Source organism: Salmo salar, chromosome 06 (assembly GCF_965601325.2).
Source record: "Salmo salar chromosome 06, fSalSal1, whole genome shotgun sequence".
Taxonomy (NCBI): Eukaryota; Metazoa; Chordata; class Actinopteri; order Salmoniformes; family Salmonidae; genus Salmo; species Salmo salar.
This window is the reverse complement of record NC_138296.1, coordinates 18,948,102-18,974,702: the sequence shown is the minus strand read 5'-3', so window position 1 is coordinate 18,974,702 and position 26,601 is coordinate 18,948,102. Positions and strand designations below refer to the sequence as shown.

The 26,601-nt window shown below is 45.3% G+C and overlaps 1 long non-coding RNA gene across 1 annotated transcript in view; it reads left to right on the top strand.

The window, feature by feature from the left end:
• LOC145879807 (uncharacterized) overlaps positions 1 to 26,601 on the top strand; it is a 164,619-nt gene that overhangs the window by 119,400 nt on the left and 18,618 nt on the right. The window contains exon 2 of the long non-coding RNA XR_014392607.1: positions 1,130 to 1,194. This is a non-coding gene — a long non-coding RNA (uncharacterized LOC145879807). The remainder of the gene's footprint in view (positions 1 to 1,129; positions 1,195 to 26,601) is intronic.

Genomic DNA, 26,601 nt, shown 5'->3' with positions numbered 1-26,601 from the left:
GTCAGCCCTGTTCAGAGAACCAGCCAGTCAGCCCTGTTCAGAGAACCAGCCAGTCAGCTGTGTTCAGAGCACCAGCCAGTCAGCCGTGTTCAGATCACCAGCCAGTCAGCCCTGTTCAGAGCACCAGCCAGTCAGCCCTGTTCAGAGCACCAGCCAGTCAGCCCTGTTCAGAGCACCAGCCAGTCAGCCCTGTTCAGAGCACCAGATAGTCAGCCCTGTTCAGAGCACCAGATAGTCAGCCCTGTTCAGAGAACCAGCCAGTCAGCTCTGTTCAGAGAACCAGATAGTCAGCCCTGTTCAGAGCACCAGCCAGTCAGCCCTGTTCAGATCACCAGATAGTCAGCCCTGTTCAGAGCACCAGATAGTCAGCCCTGTTCAGAGAACCAGCCAGTCAGCTCTGTTCAGAGAACCAGATAGTCAGCCCTGTTCAGAGAACCAGCCAGTCAGCCCTGTTCAGAGAACCAGATAGTCAGCCCTGTTCAGAGCACCAGCCAGTCAGCCCTGTTCAGAGCACCAGCCAGTCAGCCCTGTTCAGAGCACCAGCCAGTCAGCCCTGTTCAGAGCACCAGCCAGTCAGCCCTGTTCAGAGCACCAGATAGTCAGCCCTGTTCAGAGCACCAGATAGTCAGCCCTGTTCAGAGAACCAGCCAGTCAGCCCTGTTCAGAGCACCAGCCAGTCAGCCCTGTTCAGAGCACCAGCCAGTCAGCCCTGTTCAGAGAACCAGATAGTCAGCCGTGTTCAGAGCACCAGCCAGTCAGCCCTGTTCAGAGCACCAGCCAGTCAGCCGTGTTCAGAGCACCAGATAGTCAGCACAGTTCCACCGCCATCGACCCGTGGTTGTCAAGCAGTTCTGCTCTGCTCTTTAGTGAAATGGTAGTAGCTCTGGACCCTGGTCCTGTGGGTTGCGGGTTCGAATCCCATTCCAGCCCCGTCCCCTTTAGCTTATTTAGTTCACCACAAATCTGCCAGAAAGACCCCAGCTGAATACATTTCAATGTGGAGAGTTAAGCACATATGCAGTATAGTGCTGTTACCCAATACTGTTGGTGTGTTGGCCATTGGCACTGTGTTACTGTAAAAACCAGTCAAATACGTTTTCCCTCTTTTTTAATTTCTTTTTGCCTACAGACGGAATCAAGATTCCTGGAATCGAGAAGGAGACGACTTCTGGTGGATTCACAGGGCTTCTTGTGGTGAGTAGATATGTTTCCAGAGTCGTTACAAACGGTGTCAGTTTGCTTGTGGTGTTCCAGTGTCAGAGTTATGGTCTGTAGAGCTCAGCTGTGTATACCTTACAACCTCTGACCATGTGACCATGTGTGGGTCTACTTCCTGGAGTTTCTCCCTCACTGTAGCCTAGGAACCAGACCAACTACGGCTGCACTTTGGCTGACCCGGCCACCTTTCACCCCAAGCTGTCATGGATGTTGTTGGTGTGTTGTTCTGCAGTTGTTTAGCATTTTCTCACAGAGCCACTTCTTTGACAAGCTCACCCTAATGTTCTGAAGTGTTTCTAACTGTTGGACAGGAATGGATGCCAACGGATTATAGTGTTACTGGGGTTTAGGCTTATAAAAACCGAACTATTGACGTAACTCATACTTTGCTGTAGGCATAATTGTTCGCCAAATGCAATTAACTATTTAACTTGTTTTAATACCAATCGTTTTCCTGCCAGTAAGGGCCTTTTTTAATAAAATCAGTGATAGAGCTCTCGACAGCTCAGATAGTTTTGGGGTTTTATTATTTTAGAGGCATTCCACAGGATCTGGATGTGAACAAAGCTATGGCAGTAATAGTTGTCGCCGTGCCAAAGATCGCCTTGTGTAGTTTTCGTAAACGCTCAACGTACTTGACCTGCGTTTAAAAGACACTGTCAATCTCACTGCAAATACCAAAGACAGCATTTGAAGCCAACCTTTTAATTGCAGAGCAGCAGCCAGCCCTGAAGCACTAAACTTTTGGTTATTGAGGTGTTTTAGCCACCAATCCACCCACTGGGTAAAAACTGGTTGAATCAATGTGGTTTCCACATCATTTCCTACAAAAATATTCAATGTGATGACCTTGAAACAACGTGGAAAACTGATTGGATTTGCAAAGAGTCATTAATGTAAGCGAATTTCATATTTTTTTCAACAAACTTTTAACCTAAATCCAAAGTCATGGTGATATTTTTTTTTATCATTTCACATTGAATTCACGTTAGTTGACAACTCAACCAAATGTATATAAAAAAAATAGACGTTCCATTGACGTCTGTGCCCAGTGGACTGTATAGTGTGACTGGGCTGTAGGACTACAGTACTGACTGTATACGGTGACTGGGCTGTAGAACTATTGTACTGACTGTATATTGTGACTGGGCTGTAGGACTACAGTACTGACTGAATAGTGTGACTGGGCTGTAGGACTACAGTACTGACTGTATAGTGTGACTGGGCTGTAGGACTACAGTACTGACTGTATAGGGTGACTGGGCTGTAGGACTACAGTACTGACTGTATAGAGTGACTGGGCTGTAGGACTACAGTACTGACTGTATATTGTGACTGGGCTGTAGGACTACAGTACTGACTGTATATTGTGACTGGGCTGTAGGTCTACAGTACTGACTGTATAGAGTGACTGGGCTGTAGGACTACAGTACTGACTGTATATTGTGACTGGGCTGTAGGACTACAGTACTGACTGTATAGGGTGACTGGGCTGTAGGACTACAGTACTGACTGTATATTGTGACTGGGCTGTAGGACTACAGTACTGACTGTATATTGTGACTGGGCTGTAGGTCTACAGTACTGACTGTATAGAGTGACTGGGCTGTAGGACTACAGTACTGACTGTATATTGTGACTGGGCTGTAGGACTACAGTACTGACTGTATATTGTGACTGGGCTGTAGGACTACAGTACTGACTGTATAGAGTGACTGGGCTGTAGGACTACAGTACTGACTGTATAGGGTGACTGGGCTGTAGGACTACAGTACTGACTGTATAGTGTGACTGGGCTGTAGGCCTACAGTACTGACTGTATAGTGTGACTGGGCTGTAGGACTACAGTACTGACTGTATATTGTGACTGGGCTGTAGGCCTACAGTACTGACTGTATAGTGTGACTGGGCTGTAGGACTACAGTACTGACTGTATAGTGTGACTGGGCTGTAGGACTACAGTACTGACTGTATAGAGTGACTGGGCTGTATGACTACAGTACTGACTGTATAGAGTGACTGGGCTGTATGACTACTGTACTGACTGTATAGAGTGACTGGGCTGTAGGCCTACTGTACTGACTGTATAGAGTGACTGGGCTGTAGGCCTACTGTACTGACTGTATAGAGTGATTGAGCTGTAGGTCTACAGTACTGACTGTATAGAGTGACTGAGCTGTAGGCTTACAGTACTGACTGTATAGAGTGACTGGGCTGTAGGCCTCCTGTACTGACTGTATAGAGTGACTGGGCTGTAGGACTACAGTACTGACTGTATAGAGTGACTGGGCTGTAGGACTACTGTACTGACTGTATAGGGTGACTGAGCTGTAGGACTACAGTACTGAGTGTATAGGGTGACTGGGCTGTAGGACTACAGTACTGACTGTATAGGGTGACTGGGCTGTAGGACTACAGTACTGATTGTATAGGGTGACTGGGCTGTAGAACTACTGTACTGACTGTATATTGTGACTGGGCTGTAGAACTACTGTACTGACTGTATAGTGTGACTGGGCTGTAGGACTACTGTACTGACTGTATAGTGTGACTGGGCTGTAGGACTACTGTACCGACTGTATATTGTGACTGGGCTGTAGGACTACTGTACCGACTGTCTATTGTGACTGGGCTGTAGGCCTACAGTACTGACTGTATATTGTGACTGGGCTGGACCAGTGTACTGACTGTATATTGTGACTGGGCTGGACTACTGTACTGACTGTATAGTGTGACTGAGCTGTAGGCCTACAGTACTGACTGTATAGAGTGACTGAGCTGTAGGCCTACAGTACTGACTGTATAGAGTGACTGAGCTGTAGGTCTACAGTACTGACTGTATAGAGTGACTGAGCTGTAGGCCTACAGTACTGACTGTCTATTGTGACTGAGCTGTAGACCTACAGTACTGACTGTATAGAGTGACTGGGCTGTAGGACTACAGTACTGACTGTATAGAGTGACTGGGCTGTAGGCCTACTGTACTGACTGTATAGAGTGACTGGGCTGTAGGCCTACTGTACTGACTGTATAGAGTGACTGGGCTGTAGGCCTACTGTACTGACTGTATAGTGTGACTGAGCTGTAGGCCTACAGTACTGACTGTATAGAGTGACTGGACTGAACCGCCTCTCCTCCTCCTAGTACCCCCTCTCACTCCCCCGGACTACTCTCTCTCTCGCACGCACACACACACACACACACGCACACACACACACACATACACACACACACTCACTGCCCCCTCCACCCCCCACCCAGGGGCTGTGTGTGCCTTTCAGCGTGTCACCCCTCGGGGTGATGGCTCGTCTCTCAGCCCCTCTCGGGGCCCTGGGGCCTTTTGACTCTGAAGCGCTCCTTGTATGCCCAATCATTTGGGAGCCGGATACGGGGATGAATCGTTAACGACTCCCGGGGTCAGCCCGGTGATCCCCACCCACTGTTGACTCATCGCCATGGCGATGGGGCACAGGAATTTTCTCTCTCATGCATTTCACTGTCAATCAGCAACCAACTGGAAACGCTACTCAGCTGCGTGTATGGTCCTTTTTTTATAATTTACTTCATTTGTCATCTCTCGCCAGTCTCCCTCTCTCTCTTCTTGCTGCTGCTTCCCTCACACACTAAGCCCTGCACCCTGTCACTCAAGCAGGCGTGCTCAGTTAGAGTCTGCATGCTTCTGTTAGCTATAGCTATAGGCCAATGCATGCAGCCAACAAACAAGAACAATGCTGCTTTCAACTTTGCTTCTTCATATTAATCCACGTGTTCTGTATCATACAGTTGCAAAACGCTAGTTAGTTAGTCTTCGCGCTAATGCTAATTGCTAACTACCTAGCTGGTAAATGCAGGTAGCAAAGATTATGGAGCTAGGGGGAAAAATCTTACTTACAAACATAAGCTCTAATACAGGCTGCAACCAGTGGTCGTGTCAGCATTTTGTTTGAATCAGAGAGGAATAGGCAAACCATATCCTAAAATCGTTGTCTAAATGTAACATCTATTCAAATGTAATTAGGTTCCCCTGGGAAACACTGACCAACCTTTTGGCTCCTACCCTGTCACAACTACCACTATGCTTTTTTATTCATTGTCATGACAAACCACACAAAATATAGAATAAGAATATATATATATATATATACACATATATATATATACACAGTACCAGTCAAAAGTTTGGGCACAGTCCATGTCATGGAAAGAGCAGGTGTCCTTTTCTACACTCAGTGTGTATGACATTTAGTAGAAATTTTTATCCAAAGCGACTTAGTCATGTTTTATGTATGGGCGTTCTCGGGAATTAAACCCACTATCCTGGCGACCCAAGTGTTTTAATCTAAATCACAATTTATATTGAAATCTCAATATCTTGTTAAAAAAAAAAGCTCTTAAACGCTCTGCCCATATCGTGCAGCCCTAACCGATACATATCTTCATGCTTCACTGAACACAGTAACACAGTAACACATCCCAGAGCGTCATGGATGTCATGCTTAGGAACCAGTTTTCTAACAGTGTAGTAGGTGCTTGTATGTGTCACCAGAACAATATCCAGAGGATAAGTACATGTAGACAGTGCTTCTTATTGGAGAAGCACCACGTGCTCCCTGAGAGGAGATTGATGACTGTTGTGTTCTGAGGCGAGGCTGTGTCGTGTTCAGACAGGCTTGTGTGCATGCCTACTGTAGGTGTGAATGCAGCCAGGTCACCCGTGATAGAGGTCAGTATTCCAAGTCCATCCATGTCTGAGGGCAGTGGGAGATGATGTGGAAACTGTCCACTAGGGGCAACAGTGTGCACTGTTACCTTCAAGTAGGTTTTGCTCAGGCATTGTGGACAGGTATGGTGGATGGGCGGATGCATCTGCCTCTGATTCCTAAAGTTGCAAGTTCAAATCCAGCAATAGAAAGTTGTTTTTGAGATTTTTGTTTTGAGTCTATCCCAAACCTTAACCCTTACCTTAACCATTTGGAGGTAATGCCTAACCTCGATATTTGACGTTTGGGAACATGGATGAATGTCTAATTCTGACGTGAGACTGTGAGAGTGAGGTGGTGTAGGTGTGTGCATGTCATTGGCTTTCTGTGCGTGTGTGTGCTTGTTCGTGTGTCTGTGTGTGTAATTGTGTGTGTTATTACCTGAGGGTAGGTGAGTGTTTGTCTACCCGTCACTCTTTATGAGCTGACTGTTTTCTCAGGGAATGGACCGTGTCCGATTTGTCGTTAATTCCCCTTGTTGCTCTCATCCGACCGTTGCCTTGAGGTTGTTTTCTGGCTGTGCCCCAGAAAGTATGTGATTTTTCTTATTTTTCTCTCTCTTTCTCACTCTCTTTATTTTGCATGTCTTCCTCTCTCTCATCTCTCTCTCTCTCAGCTCTCCTTCCTTCCTTCCTTCCTTCTCTCTCTCTCTCTTTATTTTGCATATCTTCCTCTCTCTCATGTCTCTCTCTCTCAGCTCTCCTTCCTTCCTTCTCTCTCTCTTTATTTTGCATATCTTCCTCTCTCTCATGTCTCTCTCACTCTCAGCTCTCCTTTCTTCCTTTCTTCTCTCTTTCTCTCTCTCTTTTTCTCATACTGTATATTCAAACATTGCGTAATTTCAGTTCAAGGAGTTATGTGATATTCAGTTACTGCTGACCCCAGTCCAAAAAACAATGGTATATTATTAGGAGTGTGTGTGTGTGTGTGTGTGTGTGTGTGTGTGTGTGTGTGTGTGTGTGTGTGTGTGTGTGTGTGTGTGTGTGTGTGTGTGTGTGTGTGTGTGTGTGGTATGTTTGCACACATATGAGTGTGTGTATCTTTGTGAATGTGTGTCTGCCGTCCTGTGCCACAGTGTGGGTGGTCCTCACGGCTGGCTTAAAGGTAATCCTCTGTCACATAAATCAGTGTCCGGGCTCGGGCCGCCCAGTGGCTTGGGGCTGGTGGAGGTCTGGGCTCGGGCCGCCCAGGGGCTTAGGGCTGGTGGAGGCCTGGGCTCGGGCCGCCCAGGGGCTTGGGGCTGGTGGAGGCCTGGGCTCGGGCCGCCCAGGGGCTTGGGGCTGGTGGAGGCCTGGGCTCGGGCCGCCCAGGGGCTTGGGGCTGGTGGAGGCCTGGGCTCGGGCCGCCCAGGGGCTTGGGGCTGATGGAGGCCTGGGCTCGGGCCGCCCAGGGGCTTGGGGCTGGTGGAGGCCTGGGCTCGGGCCGCCCAGGGGCTTGGGGCTGGTGGAGGTCTGGGCTCGGGTCACGGGTTGTGGCAGTGTGGCCACCAGAAGAGCGGTGCTAGTAGGCCCACACCAAGGCCCAGTCTCTTCCATGCTGCCATGCCCACACCTCAGCTATCGACACGGCTACTAAACCAACTCTGCCTGCCTGGCTGCACTCACAAAACAGCTCCACCTACACAACAATGATTAGAACTAAATAATAACTAAATGAACCAAACTGAAATATGAGGAGATATTCATAACTGATGTTGTGGACCAATGTGTGACTCAGTTCGTAGGGCATGGTGTTTACAACACCAAGGATGGTGGGTTCGATTCCCTCTGGGGCCACCTGTATGAAAAACCCATACGCTGGATGGTAAGGCCTATTCTAAGACTTTGTAGTCATAACTTAAAGGCATTTCATAAAGTTTCAACCTTAACATGTACAATTTTCACAGCATTTCTGGTAACAACTACATTATCGTTCAGAAACTTTTCTTTCTGACCATTTCCCTCTGTTTGTTTACTTATGTACTACCATATTAGTAAGCCCACTCTCAGCTGACCTGGTTGGAGTGGCCTGTGACAGCACTCTGGGTAGCACTCTGACTTGGCTCAAATGATATTGTCTGACTGAAAGTGTCAAGATTAAAGCCACTGGTCTTTGTTGAAGCTACCTCTCTGTGCAATGAGGATGAGGAGGATGAAGATGAAGGCTTGTCGTGTCTGGCCGACTCTCTGTCCTTTTATCTAGGGAGATTGCATGCAGCTCTCACGCCACAGACCTTAAACCCTCGGACGCACTGTAGCGGCTCAAAGAGCCCCGGCATTCATAAAGATAATGCTTTTTGTATTGTTTGGAATAATAACACTCCATCTAGATGGAGAAAGAAACAACAGGCACAAGTGGAGAGATAGAGAGAGAAGAATAAAAAGCAGAAGATGAAAGGACAGAGGTAAAGAGAGAGAGCGAGGGAGAGAGGGATTCCGCTCATCCACATCCCTCTTTGGATTTGATGGACCTCATAACAACATGCTCACACACAAATGGACTCAGAGTGGCCCCATCAGTGCCCCCCCCCCCCCCCCCCCCCCTGTGCATCTTGACCGATGGAAGCCGCGATGCAGAAATGCAATTTGTTCTTTTGTCTGGCTAGGATCACAGAGGGAGTTTGAGCTGTTTTTTGGGTTTTTTTTTTATCAAACTTTTTATCTTGTTGCTGTTGCTGGAGTGCAATTTATTTTGATGAGCAGGTGGTCTCTTTTGAATCTCGCATACGGCACTTTTTTAGCTTTCACCTGTGGCGTGTGGGCCTTTCAGTCCGAGTCAGTCATGTAGGCTAGGATTAGAGAGGAGAAGGAGGAGGAGTGTAAGGGGTGTTGTGGAGGACCTTAGCGCCCTGCAGTCAGAGTCATGCCAAGTAGAGATTAAATGGAGTATTTTGTCTCAGACTGGCTCTGAAGACTGGCTCTGAAGGGCCTGAACCGGGCCTCCAGAAGGCTTTTGTGGTGGCCAAGGGAAGAGGGCTGGAGACATGGGCTGTGGATAAGGCCCTGCGGAGCGGGGTAGTCCCTAGGCCCAGCAGGTAAAGCTTTGTGGGACAGGACAGACAGAGAGGGACAGGGAGGGGGAAGGAGGGAAGGAGTCACTCAGCGCTTTTCCACCTTGGATCAGGAGCGTGGAGAAGGAGAGAAAGGGTGGATTAGAGCGCAAGAGAGATGTTTTGGTGCGATGGCTTTGCTCATCTACAGTAGTTGCATGGAAATATGCACACATACACACACTGTGCGGAGCTGGTCTGTGTCTGTGTGTGTGTGTGTGTGTGTGTGTGTGTGTGTGTGTGTGTGTGTGTGTGTGTGTGTGTGTGTGTGTGTGTGTGTGTGTGTGTGTGTGTGTGTGTGTGTGTGTGTGTGTGTGGGGGGGGGATGTGTGTGTGTGTGTGTCTTCATGACTCACCTCTGCCCCAGCAGGCCTCTCATCAGAGTGTAAGTCCTCTGAATAACCACCCCAGTAAGACACAGTGAAACAGGCTGTCTGATGTCCTCTGAATAACCACCCCAGTAAGACACAGTGAAACAGGCTGTCTGATGTCCTCTGAATAACCACCCCAGTAAGACACAGTGAAACAGGCTGTCTGATGTCCTCTGAATAACCACCCCAGTAAGACACAGTGAAACAGGCTGTCTGATGTCCTCTGTATAACCACCCCAGTAAGACACAGTGAAACAGGCTGTCTGATGTCCTCTGAATAACCACCCCAGTAAGACACAGTGAAACAGGCTGTCTGATGTCCTCTGTATAACCACCCCAGTAAGACACAGTGAAACAGGCTGTCTGATGTCCTCTGAATAACCACCCCAGTAAGACACAGTGAAACAGGCTGTCTGATGTCCTCTGTATAACCACCCCAGTAAGACACAGTGAAACAGGCTGTCTGATGTCCTCTGAATAACCACCCCAGTAAGACACAGTGAAACAGGCTGTCTGATGTCCTCTGTATAACCACCCCAGTAAGACACAGTGAAACAGGCTGTCTGATGTCCTCTGAATAACCACCCCAGTAAGACACAGTGAAACAGGCTGTCTGATGTCCTCTGAATAACCACCCTATCATGTATAATATCATGTACAGTTGAAGTCAGAAGTTTACATACACCTTAGCCAAATACATTTAAACTCAGTTTTTCACAATTCCTGACATTTAATCCTAGTAACAATTCCCTGTTTTAGGTTAGTTAGGATCACCACTTTATTTTAAGAATGTGAAATGTCAGAATAATAGTAGAGAGAATGATTTATTTCAGCTTTTATTTCTTTCATCACATTCCCAGTGGGTCAGAAGTTTACATACACTCAATTAGTATTTGGTAGCGTTGCCTTTAAACTGTTTAACTTGGGTCAAGCATTTCGTGTAGCCTTCCACAAGCTTCCCACAATAAGTTGGGTGAAATTTCGTCCATTCCTCCTGACAGAGCTGGTGTAACTCAGTCAGGTTTGTAGGCCTCTTTACTCCACACGCTTTTTCAGTTCTGCCCACAAATGTTCTATGGTATTGAGGTCAGGGCTTTGTGATGGCCACTCCAATACCTTGACTTTGTTGTCCTTAAGCCATTTTGCCACGACTTTGGAAGTATGCTTTGGGTCATTGTCCATTTGGAAGACCCATTTGCGACCAAGCTTTAACTTCCTGACTGATGTCTTGAGATGTTGCTTCAATATTTCCACATCATTTTCCTGCCTCATAATGCCATCTATTTTTTGAAGTGCACCAGTCCCTCCTGCAGCAAGCACCCCCACAACATGATACTGCCATCCCCATGCTTCACAGTTGGGATGGTGTTCTTCGGCTTGCAAGCTTCCCCCTTTTCCTCCAAACATAACGATGGTCATTATGGCCAAACAGTTTCATTTTTGTTTTATCAGACCAGAGGACATTTCTCCAAAAAGTACCATATTTGTCCCCATGTGCAGTTGCAAACCGTAGTCTTTGAAACAGTGGCTTCTTCCTTGCTGAGCGGCCGTTCAGGTTATGTCGATATAGGACTCGTTTTACTGTGGATATAGATACTTTTGTACCTGTTTCCTCCAGCATCTTCACAAGGTCCTTTGCGGTTGTTCTGGGATTGATTTGCGCTTTTCGCACCAAAGTACGTTCCTCTCTAGGAGACAGAACGCGTCTCCTTCCTGAGCGGTACGACGGCTGCGTGGTCCCATGGTGTTTTTACTTGCGTACTATTGTTTGAACAGATGAACGTGGTACCTTCAGGTGTTTGGAAATTGCTCCCAAGGATGAACCAGACATGTGGTCTACAATTTTTTTCTGAGGTCTTGGCTGATTTCTTTTGATTTTCCCATGACGTCAAGCAAAGAGGCACGGAGTTTGAAGGTAGGCCTTGAAATACATCCACAGGTACACCTCCAATTGACTCAAATTGGGGTGGCAGGTAGCCTAGTGGGTAGAGCATTGGACTAGTAACCGAAAGGATTTAAGATTGAATACCCGAGCTGACAAGGTAAAAATCTGTCTTTCTGCCCCTGAACAAGGCAGTTAACCCACTGTTCCTAGGCCGTCATTGAAAATAATAATTTGTTCTTAACTGATTTGCCTAGTTAAATAAAGGTAAAATATATATTTTTTTAATTATGTCAATTAGCCTATCAGAAGCTTCTAAAGCCATGACATCAATTTCTGGAAAGGCACAGTCAACTTCGTGTATGTTAACTTCTGACCTACTGGAATTGTGATACAGTGAATTATAAGTGAAATAATCTGTCTGTAAACAATTGTTGGAAAAATTACTTGTGTCATGCGCAAAGTAGATGTCCTAACCGACTTTCCAAAACTATAGTTTGTTAACAAGAAATGTGTGGAGTGGTTGAAAAACGAGTTTTAATGACTCCAAGTGTATGTAAACTTCCGACTTCAACTGTATACGATCATGTATATTATCAGGTATAATGTCAGGTATAATATAATGTATTATGTAATGTATACTATCATGCATACTATCATGTTTAATAACATTTATAATATAATGTATAATACAGTGCATTCAGAAAGTATTCAGACCCCTTGACTTTTTCCACATTTAGTTACATTACAGCCTTATTCTAAAACACAGAATACCCCATAATGACAAAGAAAAAACTGTTTTTTAGAATTTTGTGCACATTTATAAAATAAAAAAACGGAACTATGACATTTACATAAGTATTCAGACCCTTTACTCAGTACTTGGTTGAAGCACCTTTGGCAGCCATTACAACCTCGAGTCTTCTTGGGTATGATGCTACAAGCTTGGCACACTCTGAGCTCTGAGACACAGTCCTGTCTCAGAGCTCTACGGACAATTCCTTCGACCTCATGGCTTGGTTTTTGCTCTGACATGTACTGTCAACTGTGGGGCCCTATATAGACAGGTGTGTGCCTTTCCAAATCGTATCCAATCAATTGAATTTACCACAGGTGGATTCCAATCAAGTTGTAGAAACATCTCAAGGATGTAATCAATGGAAACAGGATGCACCTGAGCTCAATTTCGAGTCTCATAGTAAAGGGTCTGAATATTTATGTAAATAAGGTATTTCTGTTAGAATAAGGCTGGAAGTCAAGGGGTCTGAATACTTTCTGAATGCACTGTATAATATATAATAGCATGTTGAATATTATGTATAATAGTTTGTATAATACAGTATATTATTATAATCTAATTATAATCCTGACTAAATAGCAGCCATCCCTGGTTGATGTCATCTAGGATCAAACTGTCCTAAATGGCACCCTTGTTCCTATATAGTCCACTTCCTTTGACCAGGGCCTATAAGGCTCTGGTCAAAAGTAGTGCACAAGATAGGGAACAGGGTGCCATTTAGGACACAGACTCTGTCTCAGTGAGGATCAAGAGTCTTCAAGACCTTCTCATCTTAATCAAAGCAAATAGTTTTCTCTTTGATTGTTCCACTGCTCTGAGGTTTGTCCTCCCAGTGTTTGTCATGGAGGTTTCACCAGTGGCTGCTGGCTCTGATAAACATTGAGGGATTGGATCATTGGATCATTGGATCCAGACCCGGCAGTGGGCCGGAGGGCCGCCACATGGTACAGGGCTGGGTTATGGAGGGTTAGTCATTTGTTTATGTGTGATGTTTGCCCTATTCCTAATCCCTCCATGGTGGGATTAACGATTGTTTTCGTCATCCCACCTTTTTCCACTGGCCCCTGACGTTTGTAAATTGAAGTGGAATATTTTAGTTGGGCATGATGCCTGGTGTGTGTGTGTGTGTGTGTGTGTGTGTGTGTGTGTGTGTGTGTGTGTGTGTGTGTGTGTGTGTGTGTGTGTGTGTGTGTGTGTGTGTGTGTGTGTGTGTGTGTGTGTGTGTGTCCCCTGGGATGTAGAGATACTGTCACAGAGGCATGGCACTACCATGGATATTGATAGGAAACTGGGAGGGATATTGTTTAATCCTCTGCCTCTTCTCCTCTCCTCTGGCTGAGTGGTTGGAGGTGTTGTTGGGTTTAATCACTGAGCCATCATGGAAGTGTGGTTTTCAGAACATCCTGGGACTGGAAGCCCTGTAGGATCCGCTTAATCAAAGACGCTGGTCTGTCAGTGTGGCGTCACGACAAACTGAAATGTGTGATGTCATAAAAGGGGGACAGGAAGTGCAGGACCGGACTATCTCATTTGGGGCCTTGGACACAGACCTTTTTTATTGGAATCAGCTAACAGTCTGCATTTCAACACATGGTGCAGAGGGGAAAATGTGCAGTTAATTTAATGCTATTCTACACATTTTGTCATGAGGCTAAGAGAAAATGTTTTAGTTTCAACCCATATTTCCTGCAAATGTACACTTTTTGACATAGGGCAGAGAAAAAATATGTTGTTTTATAGCTAATCTCATGCTTTTGTTCACATTTTGCCATTATGCATGAGATAAAATGTTACAATTTTAAAGCTAATTACCTGCTATTCTACACATTTTGCTATCATGTGCTATCTGGGGTTGGGGGCTCCCTGGAGGTTGGGGGCCCCGGGGGAAGTGTCCTCGGCCCTGAGGAAGTGATGACGAGCGGTTCAACAATTAGTGCTATCTGGGATCCTTGGGACGTCCCTACCCTAAACCCTAACCTTAACCATAACCCTTACCTAACCTTAACCCTCACCTTAACCATTTTAAATGTCAACTTCAATGGGGTGACATCAGAGTTGGGACGTCCCAAGGATTCTGTTTAGACTTTATCGTGGTTCAACTGAACTTTGTTGACATCCAGGATCAGAGGTTTTGACTAGAAGAGATGCCACTAATGTCAGAAGTGACTTTTCGTAGCAGGTTAGGAGAACTTACACAGCAGGTTAGGGTAATTAATGTAGCAGGTTAGGAAAAGGGTTAGCGTTAGCTAAAATGCTAAAATTCTCCCAGAAGTAACTCCTCCAATCCTAGCCTTCACCATTAGTGGGGAAAATGCTAAACTAATCTAAGATCAGCTTAGTTAAAGGAATGACCTAGAGTGCCCTTATGTTTGGGAATGGAAAGGGATGTTGTTTACTGCTAAGATTATTTAGCTAAGATTATTTAGCTTGACCTTTTGGATTTCATTATTGGAATTGATCCTGAACACAACACACTGCTATTTTCTGTGTTGAGAAACATCTACACCCCCAGAAACGCACACACACATACACACACACACACACACACACACACACACACACACACACACACACACACACACACACACACACACACACACACACACACACACTAAAAAAGTGACAGATACTGTATAATTATATCTGTTTATGTGTGTGGGCTATGGGGTCACAGGGTCGCAGAGGACCTCTTGTGGCTGTTTGGAATAGTTGACACCATGCAATCAGCAAATCCCTTCTCACCATAGAGTTGTGGGTTATTTGGGTATGATTTAGATATATAGAGGGAACAATCTTACTCCAAGTTCAACAACAACACGACACACCCTCAGTAATTCTGTGAAAGAATGGATCCCATCCCTAGCCCTTTGGATGTGGAGATAGATGCTTGGTCCGGGCGTGACCATGGAATACTGCCTGTTCAACCTCCAGTCTACATGGTCCGTGTGTGTGTGTGCACATCAAGTGTGTGTGTGTGTGTGTGTGTGTGCACATCAAGTGTGTGTGTGTGTGTGTGTGTGTGTGTGTGTGTGTGTGTGTGTGTGTGTGTGTGTGTGTGTGCATGTGTCTGTCACCGTGTGCGTGTGTCTCTGTCCCACCATGTATGTGTGCGTATGTGTGTGTGCGTGCGTGCATGTGTGTCTGTGTGTGCATGCGTCTGTCACTGTGTGTGTGTGTCTCTGTCCCACCATGTATGTGTGTGTGTGCGTGTGTGTGTGTGTTTGACTCACCACACATAGTAGCCGTCCCTCTGAATAGCATCTGAAGCTTCATATGGGGTCATGATTAATTGGTGTTGGACTCAGTGAGTGAAGATGTGCTCCACCATGCATGTCCTGCTTAGTGTCCTGCTAGTATCCTCTTGTCTGCACCGCACCAAGCCTTTTAATTGGATAGAAAAAGTCACAGTCTCCTGGTTCAACTGTCCCCTGTGGTACCTGAATGGGTAACCCTGTTGCCCCTGCATCTCTGGGGGGTAAACCCTGTCCCTGTCTGTGACCCCGTTTCTCTTTTTTTCTTTTAACCTTTTTTGGCGCCATACTTCTTAACTTCTCTCTCGCTCTCTCTGTTTCTGTCTCTCTCTCTGTCTCTATTTCTCACTCTCTCTGTCTCTCTTTCTGTCTCTCTCTCTCTGTCTCTCTCTCTCGCTCTCTCTGTCTCTCTCTCATTCTCAATTGAATTCAATGTAAGGGCTTTATTGGCATGGGAAACATATTATAATATTGCCAAAGCAAGTGAAGTAGATAATAAGCAAAAGTGAAATAAGCAATATAAATTAACAGTAAACATTACACTCACAGAAGTTCCAAAAGAATTAAGACATTTCAAATGTCATATTATGTCTATATATAGTGTTATAACGATGTGCAAATAGTTAAAGTACAAAAGGAAAAATAAATAAACATAAATATGAGTTGTATTTATAATGGTGTTTGTTCTTCACTGTTTGCCCTTTTCTTGTGGCAACAGGTCACAAATATTGCTGCTGTGATGGCACACTGGTATTTCACCCAGTAGATGTGGGAGTTTATCAAAATTGGCTTTGTTTTCAAATTCTTTGTGGATCTGTGTAATATGGGGGAAATATGCGTCTGTAATGTGGTCATACATTTGACAGGAGGTTAGGAGGTGCAGCTCAGTTTCCACCTCATTTTGTGGGCAATGTGCACATAGCCTGTCTTTTTGAGAGCCAGGTCTGCCTACGGCGGCCTTTCTCAATAGCAAGGCTATTGTTTACTGAGTCTGTACATAGTCAAAGCTTTCCTTAAGTTTGGGTCAGTCACAGTGGTCAGGTATTCAGCCACTGTGTTCTCTCTGTTTAGGGCCAAATAGCATTCTAGTTTGCTCAGTTTTTTTGTTAATTCTTTCCAATGTGTCAAGTAATTATCTTTTTGTTTTCTCATGATTTGGTTGGGTCTAATTGTGATGCTTTGTGGGGTCTGTTTGTGGTTGTGTTTGTGTTTGTGAACAGAGCCCCATGACCAGCTTGCTTAGGGGACTCTTCTCCAAGTTCATCTCTCTGTAGGTGATGGCTTTGTTATGGAAGGTTTGGGAATCACTTCCTTTTAGGTGGTTGTACTATTTAACGTCTCTTTTCTGGATTTTGATCATTAGCGGGTATCGGCCTAATTCTGCTAAGCATGCATTATTTTATGTTTTACATTGTACACTGAGGATATTTTTGCAGAATTCTGCATGCAGTCTCAATTTGAAGTTTATCCCATTTTTTGTGAATTCTTGTTTGGTGAGCATCCAGACCGCACAACCATAAAAAGGCAATGGGTTCTTTAACTGGTTCAAGTATTTTTCACCAGATCCTGATTGGTATTTCGTATTTTATGTTCCTTTTGATGGCATAGAAGGCCCTTCTTGCCTTGTCTCTCAGCTCATTCACAGCTTCGTGGAAGTTACCCTTAGAGCTGATGTTTAGGCCAAGGTATGTATTGTTTTTTGTGTGCTCTAGGGCAACGGTGTCTCGATTAAATTTGTATTCGTGGTCCTTGCGACTGGACCTTTTTTGGAACACCATTTTATTTGTCTTACAGAGATTTACTGTCAGGGCCCAGGTCTCTGTCTCTCTCTCTCTCTCTCTCTGTCTCTCTCTCTCCCTCTCTCTCTCCCTCTCTCTCACACTCTTTCTTCTTATCAAAAACAGTAAACTTTTAACCCCAATTCACAAACTTTAACAGCTTTCCCAATTAAAAAGGCGAAATATTATTTATGTGTAAATCAATCTGTATTTGTTTCTGTCTTTTATTAGATGCGAGTTTTGAAGGTGATTCTTGTTCCCAGTAGGCGATGTCAGGAAGGCCTCTGAAAACCCAAATCCGCTCCGTTTCAACACCTTTTCATATCCCTTACCCAGCCAGTGTTTGTGTGAGTGTCTGCAACCCCAGAGCTTGGCAGTCCTGGGCTGTCAGCAAGGGGACACGCCTGCCTCTGTTGACCTGATTGGTGCTTCCAGACTGGGCTTCACAGGCCCCTCTACACCCCCTCTGGTGCATCTGACCAGCCAGTGTTCCCTAAACACCAGTCACTTTGTTACATGGTCTCATTATAATACATCGAAATTGTGACATTTAACCAATTTGTCACCCGAGTTGACATATTAACTACAGTATATGTCACTAACCCTCCATCTTGTATCAGTAGTATTCCTTAGACCTGATTGAGAACACTGATCACAGCAACATGCAACCATTGAACTTACATGTCACTTTATTTGACATATTTGTGATAAATGTCCCTTAACCTCCACATTGGCTGTATCAGCATTATTGTGGATGGACCTGATTTGAGACCACTCTGACCACACCATGGGGTGGATGATGCTCCGCCTTGCTTCTGCTCCTAATCCTCCTTCCCTTTAAACCACGATGGGAAACATGTGCTCTCTGTAGGGTATAGCACACCCGGGCCCACCCTGAGAGACAACGCTGTTTACCTCCTGCTCTAAAACTAACATATCACTACACAAACCATACCTACCTAACCTGTTCTATGACAACAGCTCCTGTGACCCACTCTGAGGCCTGGGAGGTTGGAGGAGCACCACCATTAGTTTACAACTAGTGTATCCAGTAAGAGTGAAGGGTAGAACGTTTGTTATTTGGTTATTTTATTAGGATCTCCATTAGCTGTTGCTACTGCAGGAGCTACTCTTCCTGGGGTCCACACAAAACACGAGACATGTCATAATACAGAACATTAACAGACAAGGACAGCTCAAGGACTGAGCTGCATAAATAAAGTCACTCAGTTTCTCGGAGTGCAATGTTTTGACCTGAAGGTCTCCGTCAGTCTCACTGCCGTTACCTTTCTGAGACACAAGGCGTAGACTAGAGGAAGTAGTTGGTGACTTTGGGTACAATCGGTTCGTCAAGATTATTCTTGAATAATCCTAGAAAGTCAAGGAGATATGGTGAATTCCTACTCGTTGGAATAGTCCCAAAGCTTCTCACCTCGTAAAACTTTACGCACAACAAGAACGTTTTCTTTCCACATTATCCAGCTACAAAGTGAAAGTAGGCCAGCATGGTGTAATTGGTCTGTTTTATTAAAGGCCTCAACGCTCTTACTTTATTATCGTCCTGTCTGTCTCTTTCCACACCTCATTGACTTATGGGTCAGAGTTTTGCCATTGATAATTGCAGGTCTTGGCTCTACTGTGGGAGGATTAGGGTGAAGACGAAGGGCTGGGCTTGTAAAAAACATCTCCAAAAACAAGATAATCCTCCATGTCGGATGTTTCCCAAATCTCTCTGGTGTCAACCCTGAAAACGAAGGAGATGGTTCCTTCCATAGTCTCAGTCCCAGCCTCTGAATTTCTCTCTCTCTCGTACTTTGAGGTGATACTGTCGTTACATTATGGTTTTCTGGGTCTGGGCAGTAGATGTGGTGTAAAACAGGAGCCAGTAAGCTATGTGTCAGCCCTTTGGCTAGGAAATGCCCTCTGGATGAAGATCGATCATTTCTTCACTGCTGTGCTGCTGAGGAATGTCAACTGATGACTGAGCCTGCCTCTGTTTTAGCAAAAATATTATCTATTTATCTTGTTTGAAAAAATTGAAGTTTAAATCATATTTATTTGAAAGAGAATTCATTAAATCTCGTTATTATCATCACATAGACTAACCCATAAGTTATTACTAGGGCTGTCAGTTATCTCCAGTTCACTTGTCATTTTAGTGCACTATATATCGTTTTTATTGTGATTAATTGCATTGTCTGAAAGTGTTCAGAATACACTGAAAACATCCCAAATACATCATCTATACATCTACAAACAACAATGCAATGCCAAAACAAGTTGACATTGAGGTTAAAGAAAGTGTGCTTTATCTATGTGCTTAATTTTGCAAACTGTTACTTTGTACAAAATCAAGACGTCAATATTCTTGTAATGCTTTTTCTTTAAAACACTTTTTGAAATGTTCCTATTGTTTGACAGCCCTAGTTATTACATGAGCTCTGTAGTGTGTGGTGAGATGTCACCGTCACTGTGTGTTAGAGGTGGTAGAGCAGTGAGTTGAGGTGCCAGGCAGGCCTTGACTCTGGCTCTCTGACTCACTGTCCTGACTAGGTGTGGCAGCTAGGTGATCTGGGGGATGAATGAGGACTTCTGATGTCCCCTCCCTGTCAGGGGTTCAACTGTCCTCTGAGGTCTGGTTCCCTTCCCTTCCCCAGCCTATCCCATACTCCTCCTCCTCTTTATCCTCTTTATCCAGGCATGTCATTGGCTCAGCTCTTATCTGAGCGCTCTCTGCAACCCAAACTGGGATCCGGACCCCCCCCCCCACACACACACACACACACACACACACACAGTCACACACACACACACACACACACACAGTCACACACACACACACGCACAGTCACACACACGCACAGTCACACACACACACACACACACACACACACACACACACACACACACACACACACACACACACACACACACACACACACACACACACACACACACACATGAAGATCTCAGATGAAAAGTCAGGTCCCTGTTGAGTGAGAGAGACCCAGTCTGTGAACTCTCCAGAGGGGCTGACAGAACCCTCCACACTCCCTTCCAGGAGAACAGAGGCAGACAGCCCCTTGGGGCCACCTGCACCTCTACACGTCCCTGCTCTGACCTTCACATGTTGACACTGTACCACACACAGAAGCAGACACAGTTATCCCACAGTGGCTGCATAAAGGGCTGAGGTACTGTTTTGGTTACGTTTCGACAAAACAAAAAGGAAGATGTCAAACGGGTCTCTTTCTTGCCTGGAAAGCCATGCTTGTGTGAGGTCATTGAGGATAGAGGATATTAGCGGATATAGGTGGGGGGCAGGTAACCTAGCGGTTAAGAGCCAGTTGGGCCTGTAACCGAAAGGTCGCTGGTTCGAATCCCAAGTCGACTAGGTGAATAATCTGCCGGTGTGCCCTTGAGCAAGGCACTTAGCCCTAATTGTGCCTGTAAATTGCTCTGGATAAGAGTGTGTGCTAAAATGTAAGTGTAATTGAATGCTGTTTTCACAATGACCTGCCATTGTCAGTATAGGACATTTAATCTCTGAATGAGAGGCATTATAGTTCATATCCATATGTACACTATGCCTGCCCATGCCTCTAGTTTCAGTTACTACTGTAGATAATGAATAGTAAACCTGTAAACGCTCCATCAAATAGTTTGGCCTGATGTTATCTAGGCCTATCTATGATGGGTGGTAGTGGGGCCAAGGGGATCGTGCTGATTAGTTGGAGGACCTTTATGACGGTGCCTAGCCTCCTGATTAGCAGCATGGAGTCTCATGTTGAGGCTGCAGGCGAAGGAGACTTGTATCTTCTCCAAACAGCTGTGTTTGATTAAAACAGCCCAGTCCACGGCTCTGTCCCAAACACCACCTTATTCCCTTCATAGTGCACTGCTTTTCACCAGAGCTCTGGGGACCCTGGTAGTCCACTATATCGGGAATACTGTGCCGTTTGGGACACGTCCCATATATCTCCATTGCCAGGCAGCCTGGTCCGTCTGTTGATTCGCCCCTACTGGAAACGCTGAAAGGGGAGAGAAGGGTTCCATATGCCTCCAATATGCCTTGATATTTATCACTGTTTCTGTTCATCTAATCTTCAACCAAACCCTGCTACTCTATTTAACTTAATTGAACATTCAGGCTATGGTAACAGTCTGTCAGCAGACGCTATTGTTAATCAGCTGTGTTCTACTGCTTTGTGATTACAGTATGATGATGGAGAATGGCAGTTTAATGGGAATCTATCTTAAATCATTTGGGGCTGATTTCACAGACACGGATTAAGCTGGGTCCTGGACTGACAACATATTTAAGGGGCGGTTTCCAGGACACATTATGCCTAGTCCTAAACTAAAATACAAGCTTAATGGAGAATGAAATCTGATTGTTGGTCCAGGACTAGACTTCATCTGTGTCTAGGAAACCGGCCAATGAAGTTCAGTTTGGACTGGGTAGTTGGACGTTTAGAGGAAGAATAAATCAATGTTTTCTGTAAATTCTAGCTGCTACACTATATCAGTGTTTGGGAACTAGATCAGCACTTGAATCCATCATTTGCTAATTTCCTATACCTACTAAACACACTATAAATATGTTTCCACATGTTGCTTATTCTGCCGTGGAGCTGCCAAGCAAGGAGTCAAAGCCTGCTGAGTGGTAGCTTATCAAAATGTTTCCCACATTCCCCATGGTACCTCAAAGTTGTCTTTGAATGTGAAGTCAGGGCCTATATAAATAAGGTGTCTCAGAGTAGTGCTGATCTGAAGTTTTATGAATACAGGCCTAGGTATTGTTTTATTTTCAACTGAATCTGAACCAAGATCAGTCAGGCAGTGGTTGAGGAATACTGGATGCTGGTTGGTTGGTTATGATTATATGGTTGAGGATAGGAAATGAGCACATCTGGCTACAGTACAGAATCTAATAAACCCTGCATCATATCACTCTGTAGTTTCCATCTTGTGTATCAAACCCGAATCAAACCCAATCAGTTAGTCATCGATTCCTCTTAGACTGATAATCAGAACTACATGTAGACCTTCAATAGAAAGGGTTGGGATGCCTATTTTACCCTTAGGTCTTTGCAGGCTTGTAATGGGAACAACTGATATGGAGTTGTTAGCATACGACTACAGGGAGCCAGAGTTTGTGGGGCAAAATCTGGTGTGTGTGTGTGTGCGTGCGTGGACCCAAACCTAGAGCTGTAAGTGTGTGTGCCCCACAGCTAAGAGATTTAATCTGATTTGCCGAAAAGAGTGGGTTGTTTCACATGACTGGTTTAACGGGACACTGGCGCAAGGTTGAACCAGTGTCCCTGAGTTTTGTGCATGTGCTTTCAGGTGCATGTGTTTGTGGATTATGGGTTTCTCCCCGTTTGTCCCTGTTTGTGTCTTGTGTACTGATGAGTGTGTGTGTTGGTTGGCTGTAAACCGGTAGAGGTTTGTGTTTGTAGAGGTTTGTGTTTGTAAAGGTGTTTCAGTTTGTTGTGTGGTTGGAACGAGGGTGAGAGGTCCATGTTTGTAAATGTGTTTCAGTTTGTTGTGTGGTTGGAACGAGGGTGAGAGGTTCGTGTTTGTAAATGTGTTTCAGTTTGTTGTGTGGTTGGAATGAGGGTGAGAGGTTCGTGTTTGTAAATGTGTTTCAGTTTGTTGTGTGGTTGGAACGAGGGTGAGAGGTTTGTGTTTGTAAAGGTGTTTCAGTTTGTTGTGTGGTTGGAACAAGGGTGAGAGGTCCATGTTTGTAAAGGTCTTTCAGTTTGTTGTTGTGTGTGGTTGGAACGAGGGTGAGAGGTCTTTGTTTGTAAAGGTGTTTCAGTTTGTTGTTGTGTGGTTGGAATGAGGGTGAGAGGTCCATGTTTGTAAAGGTGTTTCAGTTTCTTGTTGTGTGGTAGGAAGGAGGGTGAGAGGTTCATGTTTGTAAAGGTGTTTCAGTGTGTTGTTGTGTGGTTGGAACGAGGATGAGAGGTCTGTGTTTGTAAAGGTGTTTCAGTTTGTTGTTGTGTGGTTGGAACGAGGGTGAGAGGTCTGTCTTTGTAAAGGTGTTTCAGTTTGTTGTTGTGTGGTTGGAACGAGGGTGAGAGGTCTGTGTTTGTAAAGGTGTTTCAGTGTGTTGTTGTGTGGTTGGAACGAGGGTGAGAGGTTTGTGTTTGTAAAGGTGTTTCAGTTTGTTGTGTGGTTGGAACAAGGGTGAGAGGTCCATGTTTGTAAAGGTCTTTCAGTTTGTTGTTGTGTGTGGTTGGAACGAGGGTGAGAGGTCTTTGTTTGTAAAGGTGTTTCAGTTTGTTGTTGTGTGGTTGGAATGAGGGTGAGAGGTCCATGTTTGTAAAGGTGTTTCAGTTTCTTGTTGTGTGGTAGGAAGGAGGGTGAGAGGTTCATGTTTGTAAAGGTGTTTCAGTGTGTTGTTGTGTGGTTGGAACGAGGATGAGAGGTCTGTGTTTGTAAAGGTGTTTCAGTTTGTTGTTGTGTGGTTGGAACGAGGGTGAGAGGTCTGTCTTTGTAAAGGTGTTTCAGTTTGTTGTTGTGTGGTTGGAACGAGGGTGAGAGGTCTGTCTTTGTAAAGGTGTTTCAGTTTGTTGTTGTGTGGTTGGAACGAGGGTGAGAGGTCTGTCTTTGTAAAGGTGTTTCAGTTTGTTGTTGTGTGGTTGGAACGAGGGTGAGAGGTCTGTCTTTGTAAAGGTGTTTCAGTTTGTTGTGTGTGGTTGGAACGAGGGTGAGAGGTCTGTCTTTGTAAAGGTGTTTCAGTTTGTTGTTGTGTGGTTGGAACGAGGGTGAGGTCTGTGTTTGTAAAGGTGTTTCAGTTTGTTGTTGTGTGGTTGGAACGAGGGTGAGAGGTCTGTCTTTGTAAAGGTGTTTCAGTTTGTTGTGTGTGGTTGGAACGAGGGTGAGAGGTCTGTCTTTGTAAAGGTGTTTCAGTTTGTTGTTGTGTGGTTGGAACGAGGGTGTAACTGTTGCTCTTTTCAGTTGTTGCTCTTGGGGTTTCAAAGCAGCTTTATTTGGGAAAGTTACATGAAAGTGAAAGTAGAGAAAATCAGCTGACAATCACACATCTGGAAAAGAGTATGGGCTGCAGCGCTGGACTCTGATACTCATTCAGTGATTTACACATCCCTTTGAATCGGAGCTTTATTTTTAACTAATGGACCACCAGAAATATATCAAATCATTGAAATCATCCTCTGGTTCCAATTCTGGGGAGAGGAATGTAGAGATCAAATCCCTTGAACATCCTGTGTGGATCCCAAATGGCACCCATAGAGAAAACATACAGAAAGCATCCCAATTATGGCATCTGTGAGCACATTTTGAAGTAGTCCATTTTCTTCTTCACGATTGGCTGATCCCTCCTGATGACCCAGTTGGACATGACTCCAACAGGGTCACAAGGAGAGATAAGCCAATGAAGTCCTACCCAGTTGACTACATTAAAATGGTGGAAGCCATCAATGGCACTACCCCTGCTAATACAGCTTTTTGGCCACTAGAGGCCTCTATCATTCTCTATGCTGGCACCCTGTTCCCTTTATAGTCAACTACTTTTGTCAAGAGGGTACATAGGGTAGTGCACCATAGCATAGTGCACCATAGGCTAGTGCAAAAGTAGTGCACTATGTAGGGCAGTGGTCACCAACCTTTTTTGGGTCTAGGTAAGTTTCTGAGTCAAAATGCAAGCCGAGATCTACCGTTCAGATTTGTTTTTACATGACTTTAAAAAAGGGAAGCCTATGCAACACTAGCAACACTAACCTATTCAAAACATTCTGTAGTAATGAGGATTGTGCAGTAGGCTATAGGCCCAATATATTATCACCACATATTGGCTTTGCTTGAATTGACCTGCCAACGGATTGTTGTTCTTCTCAGACCATTTAAAAAAAATGATATTTCAACATTTGAGGTAGACTATATGATCACACTGGTAATAGATCTATTGTAATATTACTTGTCAGGCACAGCTGAGCGAGCATACAATTAAATCATTAGCTGTTAGTATTTTACTGGGCTGATGGTGCCCGCATCTGATGGTCCGTCTCAGAGGATGGAGAGAGCAGCAGACTGAGGGACCGTCTCTCAACATCTCTCCGCTCTCCCTTTCCTCCGCTGACACTGACCAAAAAGGGACACCGTCTTCCAGCTGATGGCGAAACTCGAGTCGCAGCGCATTATTTCATGTTGTTACTCCAATGACCAGAGAAAGTGAAATATTCCCAAGCTGCTAATAATAACAACACAAGCATTCCGATACACTTTCCTACTCATTCATTACAGCTGCAGTGCTGGTTGTAGCGTTAGTGGAAGTACAGAGAACGCACATTTCTAAAAGTATTAAATAGAAAGTGTTGACAGTGCTGAGTAAAAACTTAAACATGAACTCACTCACTTTGCTGTATTCGTTGACAGTCTCTCTCTAGTCATGGTTTTAAAAGTTAAGAAATCTCACAGTATCAACTTTGCTGTAGTTTTCTTTTACACCTGCTATGTTAGCCTACTGCAGACATGGTAATCTGAGCCATTTGATTGGCCAGTGGTAGGCCTATAGTGCACTTGATTTGCTCCCCCGGGCACACCGAGAAGGCAGAGTTTCTACCTTCAGACATATGAAATTATTCAAAATGGGAACACGTCACCTACTCGGTGTGCAGGACAGATGAATCAGGTGCACCTACTGCCAACAGAGCGAGACAAATACAAAAAAAAAAGGAATTCAAGGCTTTATCGTTGGGTTTTTTGCCTTGGAGATCGACCAGTTGGTGACCACTGATGTAGGGAATAGGGTGCCTTTTGTTATGGGTCCTCAGTGTGTGTGTTTCATGTGTGGGTTATAGGATGCAGTGTTCAGGAAGCTCTAATGTCAGCAGGGTAGTTTTCCATAAGGGAGGAATCTCACCACACAAAGCCACTCTACCATATTATAGATGGAGACCCTACAGGTTATACCTTAGTGTTAATCAAAGATCTGACCAGCCCATCCCCTCACCCCCTTACCCCCTGCTCTCCCCATCCCCTCTCCCCTCATCTCTTCACCCCCCATCCCCTCACCCTCACCCCTTACCCCATGCTCTCCCCCATCCCCTCATCTCCTCACCCCCATCCCCTCACCCTCACCCCTTACCCCATGCTCTCCCCCATCCCCTCATCTCCTCACCCCCCATCCCCTCACCCTCACCCCTTACCCCATGCTCTCCCCCATCCCCTCATCTCTTCACCCCCCATCCCCTCACCCTCACCCCTTACCCCATGCTCTCCCCCATCCCCTCATCTCCTCACCCCCCATCCCCTCACCCCCTTACCCCCTGCTCTCCACATCCGCTCTCCCCTCATCTCTTCACCCCCCATCCCCTCACCCTCACCCCTTACCCCATGCTCTCCCCCATCCCCTCACCCCCTTACCCCCTGCTCTCCCCATCCCCTCTCCCCTCATCTCATCTCTTCACCCTCCATCCCCTCACCCTCACCCCTTACCCCATGCTCTCCCCCATCCCCTCATCTCTTCACCCCCCATCCCCTC